The following is a 22987-nucleotide window of genomic DNA, read 5'->3' as shown; positions in this document are numbered from 1 at the left end:
GTACTGTAACACCAGCAAGTCAGTGATAAGACAAGGCGCACAATTCTAAATTGTCTCCAGGTAATATTACACACTTGCAGAGAGTCTCAGTAAAGGCTTCGGTTTTGCGCCAGCCAGCTCTGAATCTCATCTGAAATACATATGCTCCCTTTCATCTTCCTCTCTTCCTGAAAATGATGGAAAGAAAGAGGCTTATCCTATGGGAGGAGCTGCATTTGTTTGATAAGTCTCTGACATTGACTTTCTCTGGTTCTTACTAAGAAAAACATGAAATGCTGTTGTTTCTGTGTGCAGAAACATTTGTGTATTGAACACTCAACATAGGAATATTAAAACATGTATTTTAGATGTAGTTCCTTCTTTTGCAAATGTATTACCTAAATCTTCACTATGAAGAACTTTTTAGGACTCATCACCCATGTATGTGCTCTGTTATCTATAAGACTATCTCATATTTCCAATAAACACGCTCTCCCATTGATTACTTTTTACTTATTCCTTCATTCATTGTTTATATATTGAGAGCTATCATATGACAGAAACTATGCTGGGTCACAGGTAGAACTAAGCCAAAGCAGAAAAAAAAAGTGTTTGCCCCGTGGATCTGACAGTCTAGTGAGAGAGATATACAATTTAATTATTTCGTGAACAAATATAAAACCGTGGCCTCCGTTGGAAGAAGTACATGGCTCAAAAAGAAGTGTATGAGAAGAGTTCCAACTGGTCAGGAAGATCAAGACGGTGTCTCCAAATATGTGAATTTTGAACTGGAGAGATTCAAGGAAGGGGAAGAATTAAGTAGGTGGTGAGAGAGGGGAAAGTATTTTAGGCATAAGGAACAGAATTTATTCAATTTCAAAAGTTGTTTCTGAAAAAAAAAGTTTCTGATATAACATGGAAGCAACATTTGTGTTTGTTAGTCCTACATTTTTTTAAAAATTGAGATATAATTGACATATAAATTGGATTAGTTTTAAGTGTACAACATAATTTTATATATATATACAATATACTGTAAAATCACCACAATAAGTTTACTTATCCATCATCACACATAGTTACAAAATTTTTTCTTGTGGTGAGGACTTTTAAGATCTACTCTCTTAATGACTTTCAAATATGCAGTACAGTATTGATAAGTCTAGTCACCATGCTGTATATTACATACCCTGGAAGTTAGTCCTACATTTAAATCTCAGTTTCTATTCCATCCGATTGAGTAACCTTGGGAAAGTTTTCATTTTGTATCCAGAGATAAAACATACCTCTATGGCTTATTTTAAGGATTATAATTAAGTTAAAATGACTATTTTAAAAAATTATTTAATTATAAATATTTATTTACCAAAAATACTGTTTTATTTCTTCGTCCTTTTTTTTTTGGTCTTCTTTCCTACTTTATTTGTGTCAACTTCTCTAAACATAAGCCTCTACCATTAGCCATTAGGAAAAGGGGATAAGGAATCAAGAGGTATGCCATCCTGCCATAGGATATTGAAGAAAAGTTTTGAAGACAATCCCCTCGATTTTTCAGTATCTGTTTTGCTCTGTTCATTTACGGTCATCTTTTTCTTTTCTGTAGTACTTTAGAGTATTAAACCTAGTTACCTCTGGAAAACCTGAATTATCTTGTTTGTTTTATTATTGTTGCTGTCCTTTAAAAATATAAGGTTGTGGTAGATCGGTTGTATTAACGATTCTAATTCTTCACCCTTCTCTGTCATGGTGCCTTTGGTCAAATGACTTTGCAGCTTTTCTCACTAAGAGGGTGGCGTCTACTGCCCTGTCCCTTGGATCTGAGCGGAACTGGAACTTTCTTTGGCTAAAGAGATGTCAGCAGTGATAGCACAAGCAGAGGTTGGAAAAAGCCTTTGTGTGTTTCTGCCTGCCTTTGCTTTTCTGCAATTTCTGTGAGAACGTGCCTGGGGGAGCCTCCTGGAAGGTGAGACAGGTGAGGGAAGCCAGATCATCCCAGTTTTCCTGGCTGATGCCATCCTCAGCAGCAGCAGATGGGTGAGCCCAGGCCAGAACTGTCCAGCTAAGCCCAGCTGAGCCCACCAGCGTCACTGACCTGGAGACGTACAGGCAAAACAGAGGCTTATTGTTTTAAGCCACCGAATTTGGGATGGTTTATCACGCTGCATTATTGTGGCAGTAGAAAACTGATACAAGAGGAAATTTGGATTGTTTAATTAAACTTGTTTAACAAGTTTAACAAGTTTAATTTGGATTGTTTTTTCCCAGCTACTCACACGTATGTGGCCTTCTCCCTGCCAAAAGTCCAGAAGATGGGAAAACTGTCTAACCAGTAGAGCTCCCCAATCTTGGGGGAAAAGGCTGCAGAATGAGAATATAGTAGGAGGCCACGGGACACGTGAGAGGTCCTGGCCTGCTCTGAGGACTGCTTTATTTTAACACAGCTCATGGAAATTGACTGTATAAAGGTAGCATGTTTTTCAGAAGATTAATTCCTTTTATCCAGCATACCATCTCTGTGGATATACAGCTATTTACAATGACTTCCGTCAAAGAATTAACTTCATCTTTAATGTTGAAATGATTATATCATAGACTATCCATATAATGGAATATTATACTACATTTAAAAAGATACATTTAAAGAAAATGTTAAGGGCTTAAAAATGCTTTAGATGTAGATTATAAAGGCCAGTTTTAAAACTGTACATGCAATATAGTCATAATTATATGCATGTTCATTTCTATTTGTAATATGAAAAATACAAGAAGGAAGTATACCAGAGTGATAATCTCTCTGTGATGGATTTATGATTGTTTTGTTAATCTCCTTCACACTTTTTTCGATTTTTCAATTTTAAAAAGTGATTATATGAGAACTTGTGAGCAGAGAAATTAAAGTATTAATTAAAATATACTGGTTTAGGAGCACTTTGAGGATAAAGAATATGTCTTATTTTTTCCCGAATTTGAGCACTCCAGCACCCAGTGCTTAGAAGGTTGTAGGGGGAAGAAAGAAACATACTTGATGAATAAAAAAGGAGACCTTAGACAATGGTCCAGTAGGCAGAATAGGGCCTTGGTTAATAAAGCAGAACACCAAGGTTATTTTAAGGTGCAGTTATGAGAAGGCAGAGATTCTGTTTCTTTAATAGTTACTGTCATCCTTATCCTAGAATACCAGGAGCTTCCTGAGATCTAGGAACCATTTTTTCATCAGTTGACCACCTTTGGATTGTGTTTCTTAATTGCTTTTTTTAAATTGTTATAAATGTATAATTATTTCTGAATGCAGTCTTTCCCTAGAATAACACTACTCTAATGGGTATATGATGTAAGAGAGACTATGAGTGACAAAGAGACTAAAGGGAGCATTTTTCCTATTTTGATGAAAACCTCAGTCCTTTCCTGCAGGAAATCTTTCTTGATTACTGCAACTACTATTCTGCTTAACTACCTTCGCTACATATTGTCTTTCAACCAAATGCTATGCCACATGCGTACTTAGTGTTCCACTTATTCATTTTGGTAGTGTTCCCCAGGCAGGAATCGTTGCATAGAACTGTTTTTTTCACTATAAAGTGAAAGCTCTGTGGTGGAGGAACATGCATACAGTTGCTGACTACGTGCTGGGCGCTGTCCTAAGCCCTCTGCCTATGTGAGCTCATTCACCCTCTCAACAGCCATCAGAAGCAGGTGACCCTTCTTGTTCCCATTTGACAGATGAGAAAACTGGGTAGAGAAGTTAAGGACCCTGCCAAAGTCACATGGTTCATAAAGAGTGGAGCTTTGCTGCTCTAATCACACTTTCCTGCTCCCCATCGCAAGGTTTTACTACCTCTTTAATAATACTAGTTAAGTGCTTAGTCAGTGTATGTTGATCACTTAAAAAGAACCCCCAGATACTTTTGTGATTCTGAAACCACCGTAGACTGAAAAGCAGAAGAGTCATAGTATCTGACACGCTTTATAGAAACGTTTGAAAAATTGATCCTACTTTAAGTGATAAATCTCAAGCAAATGAATAATTATTGTTTGAATTACTCAAGGGAACGTGAGCAGTCGTACCTTTGGGGTGAGTGTATCTATGTGGATACATTAAAACACCTTCTTGTGCTGGGAGAAGTAAAAATTTCTGTCCATTCTCTTAACTCTGCATTTTGTTTTGGTCCTTATTTTGTATATGCAGCAGGTTTCGAATGCATGTTCAAAGCAAAACAAAACCAGAAAGAGTGTAAGCAACCTCTGTACCTGTTTAGATCGGGAGGTGAGTTAATGGGATAGGAAGGCTTGAAAACAGCACATCAAGTGCAGAGAGCTTGCCCTGTCTGGGCAGCTCCTGAGAGCAGAGCAGTCAGTCTGTGAGGACAGGAGGCTCAGGGGAGTCAGACAATTCTGGAGGACAGAACATGATCCGGGAAGGTAGGCCTGAGGTCTTTCTTTCAGCTGTGCCCCGACTCACATGTGTGCTCTGGGTCTAATCATGTTCCTTCTTTCTGCTTGAGTTTTCTTATCTGTCCTTTGGGGAATTAATCACCAGCCTTGCCTTGGAAAGCCTTTTGAAACCACTCCCTGAAAGGTGTTGGCTGTCCGTGTTGTTATTAATATTACCAGATCACCATTACAGGCCAGCCCTGGGCTTGGAATGGAAAAAGTGAGCCGACCTTGCCTGACGTGATTGTAACCCTATGAGCCAGTCAGCTTTCTTTTCTATCTGACCCCGATGGCCTCAGGCTACCTGATGAGGCTCAGCCTTTTGACAGCTGGCCCAGGGTCACCCAGTTCAGAGCAAAAGTGGGCCCTGTAGACACAACACTTTGAGGGCTCTTTGAATGATCCAGCTGGGGCCGGTCCAGGTTCTTTTCGTGCCAAATGGAAAAAGAAGTGTGTGTTCGTTCTGGGGAAACACAACATGGGCAGCAGTGCACTCTGTTCTTCCCTTTCCCCCAAACTCGTATTTAGTCTGAGCTGCTGCCTTTATATCCTTTATTACCTACCACTGACCATGAACATCTCCAAAGCCCATGTACTCTGCCTCTTGGCTTTGAACTCTTCAGCTATGACCGAAACTTTAGATTTTTACGTGTGCTTGGCTGAAATCTACTCCTCTGGGAGAGAAGACAGTAATTGCCTTTGGGGTGATTTCACCTCCACTAATTCTTTTCATATTCATAAAGGGGTTTTGATAAAACCTAAAGAAACAAACTTGCATCCTGGGCTACATCGACATTCGAAGAGCAGACTTCAGTGGCAATAACCTGTTTATAATCTCCTGGGCCCGTTTCTGTTTTTATTTTCCTGAAGATTGAAGTGGATGTAGTGCAGAAAACAATGCAGGATAATACTGTAATCCTCTTGGTTCTCACACATGTTATTCACTAGCATGCGTTCAGAGATGAATGTAAGGATCTTCGGTCCTTATACCCATGGGTAAACAAAGGATCCCACAGTCTGTTGCCTATCCCTGGGGAATTAAAAACAAATGTATATACTATAATATTCCCGAAGATTAAGTTATTTGGAAGGCATTTCATTTTACAATCATGCAAATACATCTGTTCTTGTTTTTCAGGCTGGTAACCAGATCTCAAACAGCCAGTAAATAATCTCTCATTTTCTTTCTTCTCCTCTACCCTGTCTCCCTTATCCTTTGCTCTTTGATGCATACAAGGGGATAGCAGGGCAATCAGGTGCTGAGAAACCACAGTTACGGAGGGTCATTTTTCATTTATTATTTCTTCTGATGCTTTTACTGTTCTCGATTTTACATGGTTAAGGAAAGGGGAGGGAAAGAGGTTGATAAGAAAGTCAGTCTATTGTGTTGCCTCTGGATTCTGTGTATTTGCTCTTCCTAAGTCTCTTTACACTCTGAATCACTTGACATGCTGCACATTCTTCTATAACATCTAGCTTGGAGCACCCGTCTTTGGGCACTAGGGAGGTACACTCAGTTATTCTAGGATTCAAATAGTTAAGAAAACGGGGGGATTTTTAAAAAATGACCTGAAGCCTAGGAGAAGATACTTTCCTTAATGGTGACTAATTCTGTAGTTTTTCTTTTAAATATACTAAGATTGTTATGCATAATATATGGAAGCATTGCTCTTTTACAGTAATAAAGTTCACATGGAATATGCTCATTTCTGGTTTGCTGAACGGAAGCACCATTGTCAATGCGCATAGCATTGCTTTTCTTTGCATAAATAACATAAATGGTAGAATCAAATGTCATAATGGGCCGCTAGAGAGTATCTGATCTATTATTGGAATTTCAGTAAAATTATATTTAAAGGGTTTGGGTGGAAAGGGCATTTATTTAAGAACACCTTAATATATTTTTCATAAACATACATTGCAACTGAGGACAGAAATCTAGTAATTCATAAAGTGTATCTACCTGTTTGCAGATTGGAAAATTAAAAATTAGTGTATAGTTTAATTCTGAAGGATAATCAAGTGCTGTTCTAAGACTTTAAGTTGATTACAGGCATCAGCATTTGAAAACATCAGTTGAATCTGCCTAAAAATATGTGATTATGAAATCCACACATAATGAAATTTAAACATATTTACAATCACAGATGATATTAAGAAACCTTATAATGATTAAAATGTATTACTGATTTTTAAAAATTATTAATAATTACAAGTAGTGAGAGATTTCTCGGCAAATCGTCACTCACAAGACAGATGGTTCTTGTCTTTTCAAACAAACTTTTAATCATTTAGTAAGTCATATAATCTGTTATTTCATTGTAAAATAATCCATAATTTGACTATTTAAAAACGTATTAACCCAATCTAATCTCTCCAGAGTCATTAAGACCTGACTAGTTGGGAGTGACATTTTAGTAATCCTGAATCTTTTAGTTTACGCTGGATTCAGGCTCTCATTGGCATTTTGCTGGGTAATCCTGTCGAAGGGCTATGCTATAAATCCAAGTGTGTTTCCCTCCTGAGCTTGAGCCACATGAAACCAAAAGACTTCCGTGTGTCAGAACATTGGTTTTGTTCTTGATTTGAGCATCGAAGCCAAAGGTTGAATTAAACCATTCCTTTTCAGTTCAACACTGTACTGGAATCATGTTATACTTTATATTTATAGTCTAAATAGTAGAAGAATATGTGGAATTATAATGAATGAGTGGAAGCTTTTAATTGCTTTTCCCTGCAATCGACAGTATTTTGTCTTTAGTCCTTAGCCATGGCGTTCATTTAGAGCAGCAATTCTCAGTGGTGGGGTTGGAGAGTGAAGTAGAAAAAATGGTGTATCACAATCTCTGGGAGGGAGGTTTGAATTGGTTGCTGGGTTTCAAAAAATATGCTTGCCTACTTGAGAATCAATTCCGTAGTGAAACTGTCACTGAAGGGATCATACTAGGTGAAAGTGATAGGCTTGAAGCCATTGATTTAAAGTATTTGTGGCAGAGTGGTCAATTTAAGTGAATGCAAAGATCTCTCTCTCCTAAAAGGGCTTTTTTCATGAGCTGATATGTAATAAGGAGAGAGCGAGCGAGAGAGAGAGAGAGAGAGAGAGAGAGAGTGTGTGTGTGTGTGTGTGTGTGTGTGTGTGTGTGTGTGTGTGTGTGTGTGTGTGTGATGAAAGAAGTTTGGAGAGAGGGTGGTGCTATTATCCCACTCCAAATGATAGGAAAGACTGGGAACTGGAGGACAGGGTGATGTCTGTTTCCTGTCCTATACTCAGAGATGATCCTGACTCTGATACTCATATGTGAGTTGCTTGTAGAGACTCTTGGAATACTTGGAAACACCTCAATAGTGGTCTGAGATTCTGTAATGATCAGGTCTCAGAGGTAAACTAGTGAAACCTGGATATTAAGGTCCACATTTCATTTTTCCACAAGCTTGTGAGACCTGAAAAGATTTGGGTAACATTTTTTTTTAACTTTAATGATTAAGATAATGGATATTTTAGTAATTCAAAATTCTATATAAGTGTCATATTCTGAAGGCTGAATTTTAGACACAGAATCAATGGCATCAAGAAGATATAAAAATCCTGATTTTTTTTTAAATGAAAAAGAAGCCTTCCAGCAAAATAACACATTCTGAATTCTTTTTCACTTGTGGACTATAGCCAGTATTTTAAACCCTTAGATAAAAATTAATGATGGGAATTGTTCCTGACTCCAACAATTTATTGGCTGTGTGACTTTTGACAAGTTTTGTAATGCTCTGTGCCACAGTTTCCCTATTGGTGGAAAAAGGTTAATAATCTTTGCTCTAGATACTTCAGGAAAAGTGCCTTATTAACGTTTTATTTGCATTCCTGAATCCAGTGACTGAAACAAGGTAAACCTTATTTGTGAACCTAGTTTATCAGAAAGCTGAGAAACGAAATTTCAGAAAATCATCTGAAGGTTTCTGATGTTATAGCAGAATTCTCACAGAATCCCTATGCCCTCACTCCCCATCCAAGAAAAGCACTCCCACAAAAAACCCACCTTTGCTACTACTGAACTTTATGCATATTATTTATTGTGATTAAAAAGATAAATTCTCTTTGATGGCAGATATCAATATTTATATGTATAACATTTCTGAAAGTAAATGAGGTAAGCACTTTTTGCCTGGAGAAAATTCCTGGACTACAGCACAGGGAGGGGCAATCCAAACAGAATCTAGCAGTCTTGCAGAGTTGAGGAGACCAATACTAGGTTTCAGAAGGTCAAGGTATCTAGAGTTTGTGAAGCATAGTAGTACTGGGAGGAGGCAGCTACACAGAGAAAGAGGTTCTGAAATGTGCATAAGAGACCCCTTGAGACCTGTTGAACATGGTTTGCATGGGGTGAAACTACACAAGGCCCAATAAAAACAACTTCCAAAGAAATAACTATTACTTGAGGCTATAAGACAAAAAATCCCAGAGCTCACACAGGACTGGAAATTTTTTGTGTTCCTTCTAACTCAATCCAGAGTGAAGATACCTGGGGCATTCAGTAGATACCCTAGAAAAGGTATAATTTAGAAATGGGGCAAAATTAGAGCTAAAATGAAACCACTCTAAGTATATGCCAAAAGGTTTAAAACCATATAACAAGTGAATCAAACTAGCCCTCAATTAACTTAATTACATGCTGGAAAAGTTCCAATGCCCTTTAAAGAAATACAACAAAATCAACTGCTCAAAAACAGAAAAATCTAGATGTACAGTCTTCAAGAAATCACTAGAAATTTGAAAAAAAAAACCCAGAAAATATAGTACATAACCATAAGGGAATAATTCAATAAAAACATCCAGGAATTATAGGATGAAGAAATTGACAGGAAAAAAATATGCCTCTTACGCACAAGATATAAGGAAACCATGAACATGATGAAGAGAGAAATGGAAAGTATGAAAAATAATGCAAATATAACTTGTAAAGATAAAAGGTACAGTATCTGAAATGAAAAACGCACTAAATGGGAATTATAGCAGATTCCACACTGGGAATAAAAATACCAGTGAAATTGAAGGTACAACAATAGGAAAAATTCAAAATTGAAGCATGGTGGATTAAAAAGTAGTCACTGGATGTTGTCCAGTGACCCACTGGATAATATCCAGTGGTATAATATACGTTTAATTGGAGGCCAAGATGGTGAGTCAAACAATACTTGAAAAAATGATAAAAATTTTCCCAATTTGATGAAAATGATAAAGCCCCATATTTCAGAAACTCAGTAAACCCAAAGCAGAATAAATGATTTAAAGACACAGACAAATGTACATCATAGTAAAATTGCAGAAAACTAGTGAAAAATATAAATATTAAAACCAGCCAGGAATAATGCTACATTATTTAAGGGGAGAACCAAAAAAAAAAACAAAAACAAAAACCCTTAAGAACTACTTCAGACTTCTATCAGATCAGAAACTATGCAAACCCAACAAAAATAAAGTGACATTCTTATGGGATGAAAGAAAAAAATATTTTAAATGTCAAATTAATAATCTATACTCAGTGTAAATATCTTTAAATAATGACTTTTTCAGACCTTCATTACAAGAAATGCTGAAGGAAGTTCTTTATGTGGAAGAAAAATGACACTAAATAGAAATTCATATCTGCACAAATAAATGAAAATCAGGAATGGTAAATATGTGTGTAAGGATGAAATATATTTTCCTCATTTGTAAATTTCTTTTAAAAATATTATCTACAGCAAAAACGATAATGTATTATGGAGTCTATAACTTGAAGAATGGCAGGATGAAATGGAATATGTTGTCATATGGTCCTTAAACTGTGTGTTAGTGATGTAGTATTTTAAGAAAGATTATAATAAGGTAAAGAAGTACATTGTAAATACTAAAGCAAAGTGATCAATTTAATAAGTCAATAGAAGAAGTAAAATGAAATAATAATAAAATAAGCTCATTCCAAAAGAACACAGAAAAAAGAAACAAAAAACATATGGGACAAATTGAAAACAAGTAGCAAGGTGGTAGATTTACATTCAATCATATTGATAATTCTATTACATGTAAATGGTTTAAAATGACAATTAATTGGTAGAGCTTGTCCAATTCAGAAAAAAAAAGGGCAAGTCCCTGCTATATGTAGTCTACAAGAAACCTACATTAAATACAAATATAGATGTATTAAAAGTAAAAGGATGGGCAAAGAAGACCATCCAAACAATAATCAAAAATAACCTGAAGTGGCTGTATTAATATCAGACACAAATAGATTTCAGAACAAGAAAAATTATCAGTAAGAGTCATTTCTAAGGATGAAGGAATCTCATCAAGAAGATATAGCAATCCTAAATGTCTATGCAGTTTCAACATACATGACAAATAGCTGACAGAACTGAAAGAAGATAGAGACAAATTAAAATCTAAAGTTGCAGATGTCTTCTTTCAGTAATTGATAGAAGTATTGATAGTAGACAAAATTTAGTAAGGACATAAACAGTTGAACAGTCAGACTGAACATGGACATTTATAGATCATGCCACCAAACAATAGCAGAACACACATACTTTTAAAGCACACATGGAACATTCTCCAAATAGATCATATTCTGATCATTTTTAAAACGCCAAATATTAAAATAATACAATCTATATTCTCTAATCATAACAAAATTAGATTAGAAACAAAAATCAAAAAGGTATCTCTAAAATGTGCCAAAATTTGGAAATTAATAATACTCTCTACAAACCCCATGTCAATGAAAAAATTATAGCCATTTAACTGCATGAAAACAAAAATACAACATGTCAGAATTTGTAAAATACAGCTAAAGTAGTGCTTAGGATGAAATTTATAGCATTAAACGCTCAAATAGCGAATGAAAATGGTCTAAAACCAATGATTTAAGCTTCTATTTAAGAGGAAAAATATCAAATTAAGCTCAAAGTGAAAAGTAGGAAGAAAATAGTAAAGATAAGTACAAAGTACAGGAATAAGTTAAATAGACTATGGACAAACAAAAAGTTAAAGTAACTAAAAACTAGTTCTTTACAGAGATAATAAAATTGCTAAATGTGTAACAAGATTAATCTAGAAAAGGAAAACCCACAAATTACCAATATCAGAAATGATGGCTAGAACCTACAAATAGATCCTACAAATGATAAAAACATGAGGAAATAGTATAAACAAGTTTATGCCAATTGTGACAAGTGTGATGAAAGACATTCCTTGAAAAACAAAGACAAAAAGAGATACAAGCTTACCCACAAAGAAAAAAAGAACATGAATAGCTTTATATTATTGAATTTGTAGTTAAAATTCTTCTTACAAAGAAAATCTGGTTGCAACTGGCTTCATAGTGATGTTATCAAAAATTTAAATATACAATAACAATTTAAAGGCAACAGACCTAGAATAGCCAATATAATGAAAAACAAACAAAAAGAAAAAAACTGAAGGCCTTGAACTACTTGATCTCAAGAATTACCATGAATTTACAAAAATAAAGACAGTATAATGATTGATATGTAAATTAATGGAATAAAACAGATTCCAGAGGTGGATCAACACATACAGGCTCAGTTGCCAAGTTAATTCAATAGACTGGAGAAGAATCTTTGCATCAAATGACACTGGAACAAAATCATCCATAGGGGAAACAAATCTCACCTCACACTATATACAAAAATTAACTCAGTTTGGATCATAGACCTAAACATACACGCCCAAACTATGGACTATAGAAAGAAAACAGCAGAAAAATTTTATGACCTTGAGTTAGACAAAGATTTCTTAGATCACAGAAAAGAATAATAGACTTAAGTGTAGGAGTTAAAACTATAAAAGTTCTAGAAGGGAATCTTTGTGATCTTGGGTTGGACAAGATTTCTTAGATCTCACACACAGAGCATGTACATGAAAGCAAAAATGATACGTTGGACTTCACCAAATTAAGTTTTGCTCCCCAAAGAACACCACTAATACAATGAAAAGGCCAGACACAGAATTGGAGAAAATATTTACAAAACATATATCTGATAAAGGATTTGAATACAGAGTAGGTAAAGAACACTTATAACTCAGTAACTAAAAGTTCAACAACTGACAAGAAAAAAACAAGCAAAAGAAATAAGTACTCCACCAATGAAGATATATGAATGGTTAATAAATACAAGATGTTCAGCATCATTAGTTAATAGTGAAATGCAAGTTAAAACTACAGTGTGATACCTGTACATATATTCTAGAACTACTAAAATTAAAAAGACCAAAAATACTAAGTGCTGGTGTTGAGGTGGAGCAAGTGGAAATATACGATGCTGATGATAATGTCAAATGATACAGACATTTAGGAAAACAGCTTAGAAGTTTACTGTCAAGTTAAATGGCCTCAATGAGCCTAATTTTAAAGTCCTCTGAACCACAGTGCAGCTCACTATGTATTTATATACTCATCCACTTATTCACTTAACTAATTATATGAGCTAGGATCTCATAATTGGGGCCACTTTTAACTACAACATGGTAAACACAACTTGGTACTGAAAGATCTTACAGTTTAGTTGATTGGCTAATTAATTGGACTAATGGAATACTGTGTCCAGAACTGTCCCTATGGGACCATGTAGAAAGACTGTTGATACCAGATTTATGGGGAAAGGGAAGACTTTTCAGAGGTAAAGACAATCAAACAGAAACCTGAAGGCCTTCTAAATACTGTACCATCTGGCTACTGTCTCTCTGTGTTTCAACCCATGTAGCTCTTCAGATTTGTGCCAGGCTATACCCCAAAGCAAGGGATCAGAACTGCACCACAAAATGATTTCCTCTCTAGGAGATGAAGGTAGGGAAATGGACAATGGTATGAACATGAGCTTTATCACAAGACTAGACATGTTGAGCCTTGGCCACCATATCTTGTTCATCTGTGTGTGCTTAACAATCCAGAGAGTAATTAAATAAAGCAGAGAAGTGCTCTTTGAATAATCTGCTGAATGAGTAATAAAAGGATTGCTGAGCAATACATGAATTGGGAACTGAATCCAGTGGTGATGGGGCATAATGGATTATCTGGGGATCCTAGGCCTGTGAGTAAATAGTAACTGCCACTGTTTACAATGAGACCTAGTTGGTCTGGTAGCCATGACATATATGGCAGGATGGCATTTGAGTGGTAGATTTTTCAGATAAAATTTGTCATGACCTACCTCTGCTCTTACTATGCATATTGTTCTCAAATAAATAAATAGTAAGCCTGGAGAAAAGCTTTCTAACACTTTTAAGGCTCTGTAGTGGTAGGGAAAGCCCAGATCTCTCCAGATTATTCTTAATTCACCTAACCAGACTGAAGATTCCTTGATATATATTTTTTCTAAGAACACAGGAAATGTGTATTATTTTAAACAATTAGGTTCATAGATACAATCAAATAACAGAAGTGTTCTTATTCACAGCAATTGATTTGAAAATAACATCTCTGATCATAGCAATTTGGAATCAATGTTATGCAGATTGTGTTGACTGAGAAAAAAATGTATTATTTGGTCTCTAACAAAAAATTTGTCATTTCTTCAAAACTGGCTAAATAACCTAAGGTACTGAGGTCATGGAAGTGAAAACAAGGGATTTGGTGTTCTTTTCTCTTTTCACAAAATATAAATTTCTTTCTGTTCTCTCCCTTCATAGTGCTCTTTATTTTTTTCATTTTTTTCTTTCCATCTTTATTAATCCATGTCTTTTTATTTCCCATTTTGCTTTGTTCAGTATTCCCTAGCTTGTGAAGTTTCCATACTCCCTGTTTGAATCAATGGTTCTTAAACTTGAGTGTACATCACAACTGCTTAAAAGGTTTGGTAAACACAGATGGCTGGGCTACAGCTCTCAAGTCTCTGATTCAGAAAGAGGAGGGATGTGTGTGAAAATTTGCATTTGTAATAAGTTCCTAGGTGAGGCTAATGAGGCTGGTCCTGTGACCACACCTTGAGAATCACTGACTTATAAGTCATCCTACTGGTAGCAGCCAAGGGAGGTTGTGACTGTTCTCAAATGGGCTAAAATAGGATTTAAGTGGTCTGGAAGACTAATTGCAAGAGAACCAGACAATAAATCTGCCATCTCAAGGTTAATTGCCAATATTGTTTTTAACCTTGAGATTGGAGATATTTTAAAATCTTTTTATAGAGGTTCCAGTAGATTATAAATTCAGGAAGTGTATAGTTGTGAAACTTTTATCATTGTTGCCTCTTCCCCCTGATAAGTTCTTCTTCTTGGTTTACATAATTACCTTGTAATCGTTAAGCTTTGCTGAATATTTTCTCCTGAAAATATTATAAAGTAGATATCTTATTATCAAATGGTTCTGACAGCTGAAGAAAATGAAAAGGATTATGTCTGTGTTTAATACGTCAAGAATGGAAGAGTAATTTGTTAACATAAATGAAAAAAATGCAGATATCTATATTGTCTGTACACTTGGTATTTCACAGGACTGGGACAACACATCTTTATTTGCAGGCTTGGTAGTTAAACCCTTTCCATATGTTTTGCCAAAGCTGAAGTAACAAAGTTAATAAATAAAAACCCTCTGAAAAGCCAGGATCTTTTAGAGTTTCCATCAGGCTTCAAAAAATCACTTTTCTTCTATTTTTTCATACCAGTTTGTGTCTTTCTTCATTTGATGTTCCTGAATTTAATTATGTTTGTGAATTTGCCATCCAGTCTTTTTCTTATTCATACTTGTCTGTTTGTCCTTCTCAGTAGAGTTGATTTCTCTCTTTATTGAAACTCATTTTAAGCTTCCAGGTTACATCTTACTCCTGTGGGCTTTTCGTCCAATACCTGAAGGGAGTATTGTGCATTTTGTGTAGCACATTGATACCTGGAAACAATCGGGTCCCTATTAGCCAATTAAACCTGGCAAGATACGGACGGTTGCCCGTCTCTGGGACCTTTTGATCCAGACACGTGGTGCATACAATTTGAACTTAAGAAAATTCTCTACATTTTCCCCAGCTGTCTCATTGTTTTTGTTGAACAGAGTAGGGGACATAGGTGGCAGGGAACATGGGTGAGGGAGGGGAGACTTGGGAAGAAATACAAGCTGCTCATCCAGAATCTTGGTATGCTTTTCTTACCATTAAAAAGAAAGCCTCTTAACAATTAAGATTTGCTCTTTGTTCTCAAAATGCTTATAGATTCCTTTTTCGCCTAAAATTCAGGTCAACAACTAGAGAGGACCATGTCACAAACACTTGAATGTGTTTGACCATGTGCTTAGGAAAGGGTGGTGGGTGCATACCAACCGTACCAGCACACACGTTATGCCTCGGGCCCTCTTCTGAGCCCTTCAGGAAAGTCAATGGGAGCTTTTTGTCAACATGTAGCAAAGAACTTGGCTCTTCATGTTTGCTTCTTTGCCTTCAGTCACTTGCGTCTGGATCTTAATCTCCTGAAGTAAACCTTGGTGAGTCATATTCTGCCTTGATTATCCTCTCATTCTATTCACTCCTCTTCCTTGGGACACCTTAGTCATTTTTATTTTGAGAGAGTTCAAATTGGTAAGTGGTCCTGCTTCCAGATAGTGTATAAGGGATTGATAAATTGGCATTGTTTAGGGGCTGGCAGATGTTCAGAGATTAGTAATACAAAGAGCATGAGAGGAAAATGAGAATGGAGAAAAGTTAGTTAAAATGTGGAGGCAGTCCGATTATAGGCTCAAGAGAAGATATTTAGGCCAAAGAGCTTTAGAAATCCATTCTCAGTTCTAATCAGTTCCATATGTTTTTATGTTCACGTTTCATGAAGGCATTGTTTTATTGGAGACTTCTTAATATCCACAAATCTTTGTGTAAATGTTCTTCCTTCACTGAGATTTTTTTTTCTTTCTCTTTTCTTTTTTTTTCTTTCTTTTTTTTTTGCCATGAGGAAGTTTTGTTTGGCCTGGAATAAATGAAACTTAGAGCTCAAAAGGCTCAGTTAAATTGAGCTTGAAACTGAGAACCCATGACGCTCTAATGAGTGCTGAGCAAAAAGAAGAGTATTTGCTGTGCTTCACCCCAGTGGAATCATCTGACTTTTCTATTTCCTCTTTGCTTTCAGAACTAGAAGATAAAAAATTATGAATATATAAAACTAAACCTTCTGAGATATTAAATTTGTATAACCTGGAACTCTTTAATAACTGATGCAGTCATTCAGATTACACTAATGTTGGTTGTGAGCAGAGTTTATTGACCTAGTTGCAATGAAATGCCCCAGCACTTCATGTTAGCTGCCAACTGTCCATCATACAAGCACTGCACTTGCTACTGAAGCCATCAGATCTGTGCCAGTTGGCAGCTTTGGTGGCAAAGCCATAGATCCAATGGAGATGGAGAAACCATTGCCCCCTACTCTTGCCCACTAGACCAGTCCCATGCTCAATTCAGGTTTGGGAGAGCTCAGCCCAGGCCCAAGATAAATTCAGCAAAACTCATGTTAGAGGTGCCTGTTTAAGACCTTCAGTGGACTGGAGTAGTTACACCTGTCAACTCCCTGCAATAAATTAATCTCCATGTCAACATTAAGCCTGATAGAAAATTCCAACTGAAGTTAGAACCTGGAAATGGCAACATTTTCTTCATTGTAAACTAAGATTGATGTGCAGAAGACATGTTTCAGGGAAAGACTTTGAAGGCTGGCTGGCATTTTAAAATTGGTCTCTGCCAATTGGTTTGGTTCATTCCTTATCATAAACCTTGGTAATTACATTTTGTAAGTCCCTTGAGGCTTCAAGACTGACAGGACCGTGTATAAGGAAAAGGAATGGAAAACTCCCAACAATACTTGAATTCAGCTTACTTGGCTTCATGCATTATGACAACATCTTTCATCACTGTAGTAATCTCCTGTAGTGATGTTGGGCAGCATAACAATAAATTGCTTTTATCTTTTTTTTTTTGAGCTTAAAGATTTCCCTTATAGCAAACATTTTTCTATAGAAACTACATACATTTTTCTTAGTGTTTTCCTTGGGGGGAAATGTTGGGTAAATTGATACGTTTTTGCATCTATTTGATATTTTAGATTTCAATGAAGAAAATAAATGCTCACATTTTCAAGGCTCTCCTTGGTTTTAAACATTTACTCACCACATCACAAAACTGCTCTTAACAGTATTCTTAAAAGGAGCTATAGCTATATGCTAAATATGGAAAGTGAGGATTGGGTCATGATGGGAGAACAGGAAAATGTAGACACGAGATAAGAGGATTTATGCTACCTAAACGATTTTAGGCAAGGTTTTCATACATATAGTCCTGGTGGCTAATTGATGCTGTTGATTTTTACTGTAGTTATGAAATTGGTCCTGTTTGTACATGAGAGATGTTGCTTTGTTTCCATCTTGCTTGAAATAGAAGAGAAATGCTAGTCCATTGTGAATCTCCATGTTCTTAGAAATAGTGAAAGCAGCATTCAACATCAAGTTAGAGTTTCCTTGTATGAGACAGCCATTCGAATCCTAAAGTTCTTAGACCAAGGTGAGGAATTAATTCACTGCAAGGGGAACAAGCCTCATAATAATCACAATAGCGTATGTTACAATTTCCAGATAAAATCAAGTGAGTGTAATAGATTATTTTTCCATTTGGACATTTGATGCTTTGGCATATTTGGCATCTGTTGAAAAAACTGAAATGGTATTAGTACTATCTGTTAGATGCTTTAAATATGTCACCTTATTGATTCAAATAACAACTCTTGAGGCAAATACCATTATTGTCTTCATTTTTAGATGAGGAAACTGATGAATCAGAAGTTTATCAATTTCTTCAAAGTTGACCGGTTAATTAATGGTGAACACGAGATCCAATCCGGGGGAATCCGACCTAAGAACTCTTGCTTTTAAATGTTGTATTTTAGAGTTAGAGATGTGATGTGGCTAAGGTTCTGTTGCTTCTTTGCAGACAAACCAGTACAAGGGTTGTGTTTCTTCTTGTAGGGAACTGTCTATTCACCTTCACGTTACAACAGTTCACATTATTTCAATGATTTGTAAGTTCTCCGTTGGATCCTTCTCTGAGTGGTAGGATTCATATTGGAGAACCATGACAGAAGACCTCTCCTGTTAGGTCCCTGCCCAGTCCTTATCTTCAGACTGAGTTTTGACATCAAGGTGACCAGCAGGCAGCATCATCCCTCTGTGGCCCCCGGGGAGAAGACACCTGGAAGAGACAAAATTTCCCAGAGAGTTAAGGTGGTCCCTCCATCCAGATCCTTGTACAAAAGTTTCCAAGATAATTAGTGAGCAATTCTCACTCACAGGTTACTCAGTCTTAGGCCTAATTTGTAAAGTTTCTTTAAAACTTTGGTATCCAGAATGTGGTGCCAGGGCCACCTGGGAGAACGCAACCAGTGACCATTCTTGGCACCTCCCCCATCCAGACCTTCTGAGCCAGAGTCTGCATTTTAGCAAGATCCTTCAGTGATTCATCTGCACAGTAAAGAGTGAAAAGCTCTGCTTGAACGAGCATGTGTGTCTACACTGCTAGGATGTAATCCAAAGACCAAGATCCTGCCTCTGTCAGATATTGGCTGTGTAAACTTGGGCAAATCACATAGTCTTTGAGCCTCACTTTCCACATTTGTAAAACAGAGAAAATAACCAACAACATAGGGTTGTTGAAGGATGAAAATAGGGAACACATGTAAAGCCCTTGAAATGATGCTGGTATAAATTGTCAAATGAGCCTGCTCAGCTTACAAGTCAAGCTGACCCTGTGCAGATGTGACCCTTTGTGTCAGGGTGATCTTGAGGGCAAGGACCACCCCATCCTTTTAGTCCTGTCCATGGACTGCATCAGGGCAGCATGGTGTGGGCAACAGTGGAAGGGATGTGTGGAGTGGTTGAGGGTCACATGTTCACGATGGCCCCAGGCCTGGAAGCTCTGATGTCAAGGAATGTTCTGGAAGCAGGAGAAAGGTAGCCAGAGTTCAAATAGACTTTCTTCCTTTAGTTTGATTTGTATATTAGCTTTATCAGTATATTAACACATGGGGTTCATCACACATCCAGCCCCAATCCAGTGGTCTGTCCAATGTAAGAACTGCAAAGGGGGGACTTCTCTGGCAGTCCAGTGCTTAAGACTCCGTGCTTCCACTGCAGGGGTCGTGGGTTCGATCCCTGGTTGGGGAACTAAGATCCGATATGCTGCGCTGTGCCACCAAAAACAAACAAACAAAAAAGAAAAAAAAAAACAAAACCCAAAACTAGGGGAAGTAACTTTGGACTTCCCTGGTGGCGCAGTGGTTAAGAATCCGCCTGCCAATGCAGGGGACACAGGTTCAATCCCTGGTCCAGGAAGATCCCACATGCCACGGAGCAACTAAGCCCGTGTGCCACAACTGCTGAGCCCGCGTGCCTAGAGCCCACAAGCCACAACTGCTGAGCCCGCGTGCCTAGAGCCCACAAGCCACAACTACTGAATCCCACGCGCCTAGAACCCGTGCTCCGCAACAAGAGAAGCCACCGCAAGGAGAAGCCCACGCACTGCAATGAAGAGTAGCCCCGGCTCTCCGCAACTAGGGAAAGCCGGCACACAGCAACGAAGACCTAATGCAGCCAAAAGTAAATAAATAAATAAATTTATATTTAAAAAAAAAAAACTGAAGAGGGGAAACGTAAGTCAGCAATGAAGGACTTAAGACATAAGAGAGAGAGAAAACTCAGAAGGTGGCAAAAAGGGGGTGCCGACCGCACCCAAACTCTGAAATAGCTTTGACGATGTTAACGTACCCGCAAGAAGAAGTGTTCCACAGGCAGGTCTGCCCCCCTCTCTGCCTGCTCTGGGGTGTGCAGGTGAGTGCAGGGCTGGAGTGGGGATTTTCCTATTGTCACTGATGGGCCCAGGGCACATTTTCAGAATGCATTATAAATACAGCACTTCCTCAGCATCCCTCACTGTGGTCACACTTCCTGATCAACATGGGTTTTGTTATAATAGTTTCTTACTGTTGACAGAAATGTAGTTGGCGACCTCAGGCAGCCTGCAGCTGGACGGCAAGCCAAAACAAACACACCCTTGGGCTGTCCTAGTTTCAGATGATTGTAGTTTTTGAATATGTGCCATGGCAGCCTCCAGTTCTATCCGTGTTATTATTCCAATTTGTTGTTAAACTTTTTAATCATTCTAGTAAAGATATACATTCCACGATAGGACAAGGGTTAGCTGAGTTCACTGAAAGAGGAGAAAATGCAAAGAGAGGTGTAAAGCTGCTGAGGGCAGCACTCTTTACCCACAAGGGAATTCATGACCTCTGAGATCACCTTTCCAGTGTCCTGCAGCCGGAGTTGTTTTTCAGATTATATGGGCCACATGAGCCACTGAGTGTGAAATATGCCAACATGACCCAGAACTTACTGGTTATTTTCTCCACCTGGTTTTAATTCTGGTCACCAACAAGTAAAATAAAATGAATAAAAATAAATAAGAACCTACTGTATAGCACAGGGAACTCTATTCGGTGCTCTGTAATGACTTATATGGGAATAGAGTGTAGAAGAGAGCGGCTATATGTGTATGTATGGCTGAATCACTTTGCTGTACAGCAGAAACTAGCACAACATTGTAAAGCAACTGTATTCCAATTAAAAAATTAATTTAAAATAAATGTAAAAAAATAAATAGGGCTTCGATTTCTTTTTTTTTCTTATTTCCATTATTTATTTCTTATTTCCGTTTCTATTTTTTGTTTTGATATTTCTATGCCTTAGATATTAATGTGAACCCTTGAGATTGCAGCAAACAGAGTGCTTCACAGTCCATTTTACTCTCTCTGCCTGCCTTCAATCCGCTTTCTCATCCTTTGCCCATCTCCTGCATATATATATATATATATATTTTTGCATTGGGCCTGTTTTCAACTTTATTTTTTTAACATCTTTATTTTTTAAACATCTTTATTGGAGTATAATTGCTTTACAATGGTGTGTTACTTTCTGCTTTACAACAAAGTGAGTCAGTTAGACATGTACATATGTCCCCATTATCTCTTCCCTCTTGCGTCTCCCTCCCTCCCACCCTCCCTATGCCACCCCTCTAGGTGGTCACAAAGCACCGAGCTGATCGAAGTGAGAGAGCGGCATGGACATACATACACTACCAAACGTAGGGTGGATCGCTAGTCGGAAGCAGCCACATGGCACAGGGAGATCCTGCATGTATTTTTATAATTTTCATTTAGCACTTGTTATCTGCCTCGGGCTGTTAAGATGCTGGCCTCTCTGATCAAAAGGCGAGGTCACTTTTTAATCTTCCTCATTTGCACCTTCGTTTGAACTGGCAACATTCTTTTGAGCTAAGGAGCTGTGAAGACACGTTTATGAAACTATTGAATTCTATCATATCCTGCTCTGGGTCGCTAAAAGGGATGTTGAGAGAACTTGATAATCTCTCTCTAAATTTCCCCAATGCTAAAGAAGTAACCAAACTCTCAGCATCTCATAGAAAACCTTAATTAAGGTAAATGGAGATATTACCAAGCAGCCAAACAATTAGTTCCCTTTGACCCTCAAGTTGGTTGTCTCCCTTTTACTCTATGTCTTAACTTAAATGGCCTAATTTAGAGAAGAAGCAACCACTACATCCCCTCCCCACACCCCTCCTCCCACCTATGACGTTTGTCAACATTGTCAGGGTATGTGTAGTTAGATTTCTCCTCCAGAGTTCTGGAGCGAAGAGCAAAGCAGCAGGCAGATGACCTTTCTTCACCAACTAGGGTCTCAGCTGTCCCAGCTAGGGTCTCAGCTCTACTGACCATCAAACTGGCCCCTACATATAACTCATCTGTGAAGCTGCCAAAAAGGCATTTATAAGAGAAATCTGCCAAAGGACTCAGAATTGTTTCTTCCCTACTATTCCTTGGGATTTCTGTCACATTGTCACAGAAACCTTTCCCTTTTGTTCTTTAAGTGCCCATGGACTGGCAGTTAAAGAACAAAAGGGCTGGCTGGCTGGCTCTTTTTTTCTTTCTTTCTTTCTTTCTTTTTTTAATCTGGAAGAAAAACAGTCTTGGTAGTACCTAGGGGCCTCAGATATGAGGAGGACAAAAATCCATAATGGAAACCATCATTGGGTTTGACAGTTCTCTGGGGGAGACTTAAAAAATATTGGCAATTACAGCATAGTGTTATAAATGCTAGAGTAGAAGTGTGTGTGAGAGGCTATGCATATACATTTTGTTGAGGCTTTTTTGAGCTTTCTCAAAGGTCTAGAGCAGCGCTGTCCAATACAGCTTCCTGTGCCGATGGAAATGTTCTGTATCGGCGCCGCCATACGGTAGCCACTAGCCATGTAGGCCTACTGGGCCTTTGACATATGGATAGTGCAACTGAAGAACTAAAATTTTGCTCTTTAAATTTAAGTTTGAATGAATTTACACTTAAATAGCCACACATGCTATTGGCTTGTGTATTGGACAGTGCATTTTCCGAGTGTCCGTCATGTCAGACATTCTTGGTAGCCCATGTTTGCATCTCATTTCCTGGAATATATGAAGCAAATAAGCATCCCGGCATCACCAAGGTCATCAGTGAGAAGCCTCTAG

This window comes from Kogia breviceps, chromosome 10 (assembly GCF_026419965.1).
Source record: "Kogia breviceps isolate mKogBre1 chromosome 10, mKogBre1 haplotype 1, whole genome shotgun sequence".
NCBI classification, from domain to species: domain Eukaryota; kingdom Metazoa; phylum Chordata; class Mammalia; order Artiodactyla; family Physeteridae; genus Kogia; species Kogia breviceps.
This window is presented reverse-complemented; position numbering follows the sequence as displayed.